The sequence below is a fragment of the Lepidochelys olivacea genome (genome assembly GCF_965140295.1).
Source record: "Lepidochelys olivacea isolate rLepOli2 genome assembly, chromosome: 6".
NCBI classification, from domain to species: Eukaryota; Metazoa; Chordata; order Testudines; family Cheloniidae; genus Lepidochelys; species Lepidochelys olivacea.
Window position 1 is genome coordinate 93,741,004 of NC_140416.1, and position 6,063 is coordinate 93,747,066.

At 39.3% G+C, this 6,063-nt stretch overlaps 1 long non-coding RNA gene across 1 annotated transcript in view; it reads right to left on the minus strand.

Annotated features, from left to right (window-relative positions):
* LOC311522199 overlaps positions 1-5,740 on the minus strand; it is a 43,511-nt gene extending 37,771 nt beyond the window's left edge. The window contains exons 1-2 of the long non-coding RNA XR_014712076.1: positions 5,655-5,740; positions 1,166-1,232 (exon numbers count right to left, since the gene is read on the minus strand). This is a non-coding gene — a long non-coding RNA (uncharacterized lncRNA). The remainder of the gene's footprint in view (positions 1-1,165; positions 1,233-5,654) is intronic.
* Between the last annotated feature and the right edge of the window lie 323 nt (positions 5,741-6,063).

Below are 6,063 nucleotides of genomic sequence, written 5' to 3' on the forward strand. Positions count from 1 at the left end.
AGGCATGATGACAGTCCAGGCAGACAGAGTTTAACATCAAACTAACTTAAAACAAAATGTTTTTATTAAAAGATTTTTGTTTGTTTTTCCAAACAAAAATCTTTCATTTTTCAGTTAAAATATTTTAGTTTTTGATAAAAAGTGTTCAGTTTTTCAACAAAAACTTTACGTTTTCTGTCAAATATCTCCTCCCCAACAACATTTTCTGACTAGCTCTACCTAGCCCTCTGTCTTCTGTCCTGTTCCTTGGCCTAACTTAGAGCAGCTTTCCATCTGCTCAAAGTTATGACAGCTGCCAAAAACTACAAGAGGCTCGTAAGGCAGATGGGGATCAGTGGGTTCAGGGAATTTCCAACCCCACCACCTCTCCCCCCAACATGACCCCCTACACTGAGAACAGGAAGAAGGGGTGATGTAGGAGCCATGACACCATCTCTACAGAATCAAAGGATCCCCCTATGTTTGCGTGATTCACCCATTGACAGTGTGGCTGACTTTAAGGCTACAGTCTGCAATCCATGCAGCACCAGAGGACCAGAGCCATTGCCTCTAATACAAAAGCACCTGTATGTTATAAAGTGAATGCAAAAACTGAAAGAAAGAGAAACAGCCCCAAAAATGTACTACTCTTCATAAAGTACTCAAAAAATCAGGGATATAATATTCACTTTCAGAATAACTAAAGCCTTGTTGTGTGATCTGGGCCTTTGACAGCAGCTGAGTGGGTGAGCTCCCAAGATGAGTGCATTCGGCTGAGGACCAAGTGTCTCGGTGAACCTGCAGGACTTTCCCACTTGCGTGATCTGCAAAGAGAATCTGATGGTTCCAGTGTGTATGAGCTACATGAACTAAACCCCTGACAGCTGCCTTGTGAGCATACCAATGATGTGACTATAGTAGGGCTCATTTCAATTTTTCCAATGTTTTTTTTCTGTAAAAACAAAATTAGGGGAAGTTATGGGTAAGAAACCATATGTCAGCCATGCCTGTGAACAATTCAGAGAAGTGTTTGGAATATTCTCCTAGACCCGTCGTCACAAGGGAAGAGGCAGAACAAATGCCTGTCAGAAGCATTCACCAGAATTCAGGTTGAGTGTCTGAAAGCATCTGAACAACAGCCCATGATGTGTAAAACACAACATATGAACAATTTGGGATTACAAACCTTTCAGCTTTCACGTCAGCTTGTCGAATCATATTCATGTCATGGGTGTCCTGCTGAGAAATTCATTCTGAGAAGAGATTTACAAAATAGAAATAAAATAAAGAAAATGAAAAATGTTGTAATGTTAGTTGTACATATCAAACAGACAGAGGCAACTTGAGCAATACAGAAGAAAAAAATTCCATATGTCTACTTGAAGCCATTTAAAACTTTATAGAAGTCTCTTTTCTTTACAGTTCATGGGGTAAGCAAAATAATTGTTTTTTTTTCCCCCAAACAAAGCAAATACCCTCAGCTGTTCAGATAAGCTTCCCTCTTTCACTGGCTTCCTTATCTCAGGGACTTGGATAAACTGACATTATGGGCAATTATTTCAGACATTGGCACATGCAGTACTGTACAGCTAAGTTTGGCTCATGAATATCTGATGGGTTCATAGTATCTGCACATGTACATATTCATATAGGTGCCTGACTGGCCATGTGCGTGCATAATTATCCCATAAATACCCAGTGGGTATTAACATGCAAAACATGGGTTCATGCAATTGTATGTGTGATTTGTATGCAGCTAGTTTTGAAAAAGTGATTCTATAAAGTTGGTGATGCAATCTATGAACAAAACCATTGACGGGCAGAAATATAGGGCCAAATTATCTGCTGGTGCAAATGGGTGTAACTTCACTGACTTCAATGTAGTTGTGACAATTTACACCAGCAGAAAATTTAGCTCACACTTAAGAACTTGAAACTGCAGACCCAGTACTGTCTTTCCAAAGTTTATTTGTTCCATTATCGGAAAAGAATTGTGTTATCTCAGTAGAATGTCTACTGCAAAACATCAAGATATTTTTACCCTTTCTCTTCCCCTATCCTGACAGAAGGAACTGACTGGAGTTTCTTTATTGAGTTGGAAAACTTCCTTCTCTGTGTCATTCATTTAAATCAAGCCCAGAGAGTGCCAGATAAAAGTTATCAACAAATGGCTGTTTATTGATATATGGGAAATATATTGATAGCCTCAGTACAATTGATAGCAGGTCATAATGCAAACAAAACAAAATACTATTGGCACCCTTCTTGACCAAGGATTGACTAGGACATACAGACATGTTTAGAGGAACTGAGCAAAGCCAGGCCAGGTTAAGCACCTGTTGCTCCCATCAATTTAGAGAGCTTATTCCTCGCGGTTGGGACCACTATGTAGCCCTAGTGTGCTTGCTCCGATACCTTTCCAAGCATTAAATTCATCGGTAGGATCTTTAAATAACTGAAGGACTCCTCCACTTTAATTCTAGGCAAAACAAAATCTTCATGTCTTAAAAATAGTTTATTAAACACTGTTACACATGTGGCTTAATGAACACACTGAGCAGTTTTCTGACATCCTCCCCCATGATTCTTCAAGGATCCTGGGAATTAAACACAGTTAGGCTTTTCTGAATTGCTTCGGTATTCTGATACCAAGCGAGATTAAAAAGTCAGCATTTCTTAAGCAGAAGAATCCTGTTTGCTAGGTATGTAATCAATGGATCTAATTCTAAACCCCTCTAGTGCAGCTTCTCTTTTTCCTATACTTTTTTTAGAAGCTCTTTTCTCAGTGTGTCAGTTTGGCACTGGTGCTACTTTTGATTTTATGTTTTAGATGTGAACATCCCCCTATTACTATATTTTGTTTAAAAATAAGCAGCCTAATGATAGTTTCTAGGCTTTATAGATAGCACAAAGAACTTAACAAATAGTTAATCAAAGCGTGAGGGGGTTGGAGGAGAAAGACGATGGAAAGAAGTCTTGCAATTCAATCCTGCCTTCCTTCTTTCTATGAGAAACATCCCATGTGGCTCATGCTACTCCAGCAAAATGGAACCAGCATAGAGCAAGGTGTTCAGGAGATTAAGCAAAACTTTAAGTGAAAACATGAAACATACTATGAGAAAGCTAAAATTCAGAGGAGAATCAAATCTTGATCTGAAAAGTATGTTTTCAGAAACTCAGATATATCCTGTAACATACATCTTTTAAATAAAAAAATGCCATTACTGAAGAATCGAGCTGAGGACTGAAGGCCAAATCTTGAATGACCTGTGTTGCTGCATAACATCCAAAATACCTTAGATGCAAACTTACAGGGTTCTGAGGTCAGGCAGCAGAAAGCCTGCACTGTTGGCTCCTCCAATCAGGACTCTGTGAAGCAGAACTCTAAAGTGATTCTCCACAATGAAATGAAGACAAGGGAGTCAGCTCACTGGTGGTGTGATGAGTACAAGGCTGGGTCTGCTATTTCCATGTATCATGCAGTGAAGATTGTAACCTGGTTGCACCATGATATTGAGCATGAGGACTCTATCCATACCTGTGCACCTTTTGTTTGAATTTGATGGGCAATTACTCTTTTTTCCTAACAACTCTTACCGATGGAATTTTGCAAAATTTGATCCTGTTTTTCTTTCCCTTCCTATTCAGCGCATATTGTAGCCCTCTGGAGGAGATTGTGAGACATAATGAACTTCAGTATTCGCAATATGCTGGCAATATCCAACTTGATATTTTGTCTTGTACAGACAGTGCCATAACCCAACTTTCCCCCAGCCTATAAGAGACAGACAGCTGAGTGAAAAGCCTCGGGCTCAAACCTTACAAGACAGTAGAAAGCTGAGGCTGGTGTGAAGGGGAATCAATCACCTTACTGAGGTGACTGGAGTTATGACCTCACCCTCTACTGATGTTATCTGTCTCACAGTGTAAAGATGAAGCACAGTCATGGAGTCCTGCTGGGTTAATCAATTCTCCTGGATAGGGAAAATTCTCAGAGGCAGAAAGATTTCTTTCCAAATTGAATACTTTCCTTAAAATGTACATGGAATCTTAGGTTTCAGAGTAACAGCCCTGTTAGTCTGTATTCACAAAAAGAAAAGGAGTACTTGTGGCACCTTAGAGACTAACCGATTTATTTGAGCATGAGCTTTCGCGATGAAGTGAGCTGTAGCTCACGAAAGCTCATGCTCAAATAAATTGGTTAGTCTCTAAGGTGCCACAAGTACTCCTTTTCTTTTTTCATGGAATCTTAGTTCCTTATTCAAGGTAAACATTGTTTTCTTCTATTCTTAAACACTTTGGGCTAGATTACAGTTATCTCTTCATGGGTACACCAGAGGTGGAGATATATAAGGAGTCTTCCCTCTCACTTGTGCCCCTTGGGACAGCCATGTGCACAGTACAGAGATATTGGCTCAAATATGCCCCTCATACAGACACTTCTAATCACAAAAGAAAGGGGCTTTGCTATCCATTTGTCACCTCCTGTGTCTGGACAAATGCTGTAAGGCCTTCACTGCTCTGTCCAGTACAATTCAGATGAAGATGGTAACTGTTCCAGACTTGCTTTGGTGTCCTGACTCTGCTCTGCAACATTCTCACTGGCCAATGGCTAACGATCATGTCTGACTGATTCCCCAATATATTTCCTCTATGTTCTCTGTGATTGGAGGAGGTTTCAGGCCACGAATGGATTCTTGAGGCTCTTCTCTAAGTTATAAGGTTTCTTCTATTATCCCCATTGTCAGTGCTAACTCCTGAACTACTGCTGTTAACTTGAATGATAAGAAACGATGAGAAAGAAAACATCTCTTTCCTGTGGTTGAAAGAAAGGTTACTTTATTTTATTTTATTTTTTTACAAAGGGTATAATATACACTTTTACCTTAGCAAGTGTTTCACGTGATTTAAAGTGTCACAGAATTCCAGTTGGAAATCTGTGTCAGTAGCCATGCAAACATCCTGCAACTCTCCTGGGTCAATAGTTTAAAAGATATCCAGTGAAAATTAATGTTCAGAGGCACTTGGCTTCAGCCTGCATTACATTCTATCTCATTTACTTCTATGCAACATAAGCCTTTTCTTTCTTTGTTTTCTGCTCTCTGTTTCTTCAGACTGGTTCTGTTTCTCCAGAGTCAAATTCTGGCCTAACAGTTTTAGAACAATCGGTCAGAATTCCTTGGAAAACAAACAGTTGAGCAAATACTCAGACCTTATGTCTTTGAATGCACAAATATGACTTTCACTGCCCTAGGCAGTGACGTTTTCCAAAATGTAAAGTCACTCACTCGGTAACCAGTTATTAAATATTTTACTGCATGTGTGATACCTATTTGTACCTTTATGATGGAGCCAGCCAGAGTGTTGTGTAAAAACAAAGAGACCTAAGGTCATACAAGATATCCTATGAACATGGGGTTATACAGTCTTTTAATGAACTAACCTGGAAAAGAGATTAAATGTATGCCAGAATCCATTTGCAGAAGAGAAATCTGGGCATATATACTAGCTCCTTAACAAGTACCAGAAAGTGTATGTGGGGGAAGAAGGGTAGAAAATTACAGCAAATATCTTGAGGAATTGATCTCCAGAAAATAGGATCCCATCAACTCTTTTATTTATTAAGCAATTGCTTTTTGTTATTGTTTTTTTTTTAAAAGAGCATTGTACCTTACCTGCCAACAAGGGTAAAGAACAGAAGCTTGTCTATTGATGGAGAATATGAGTAGGATGAGGACAAGATATGTAACCCCTCTCCGGCAGGCTACTGATACTGTGGATGGACCCTGGGGAAATTGACTTTCAGCTTCAGTGATTTTAGCCGAGGCTGCAGAAACTCCTCCAACATCGAAGAGAACACAAGTAAAAGCCTTTTTTTTTTGCCTACAGTATCCTATCTATCCATTTTAAGAACACATGAATCATTGATGTTATCAACCATTTCTGAAGGGAGGGCTTTGCGAGCATAATTATTTTAAGCTCTTGCCTCTGTTAAACTAAAAAAAGAAAAGAAAAGAAAAAAATACTGAAAGTGTGTGTGTGTGTGAGAGAGAGAGTGAGAGAGGGAGAGAGAGAAGGAGATTT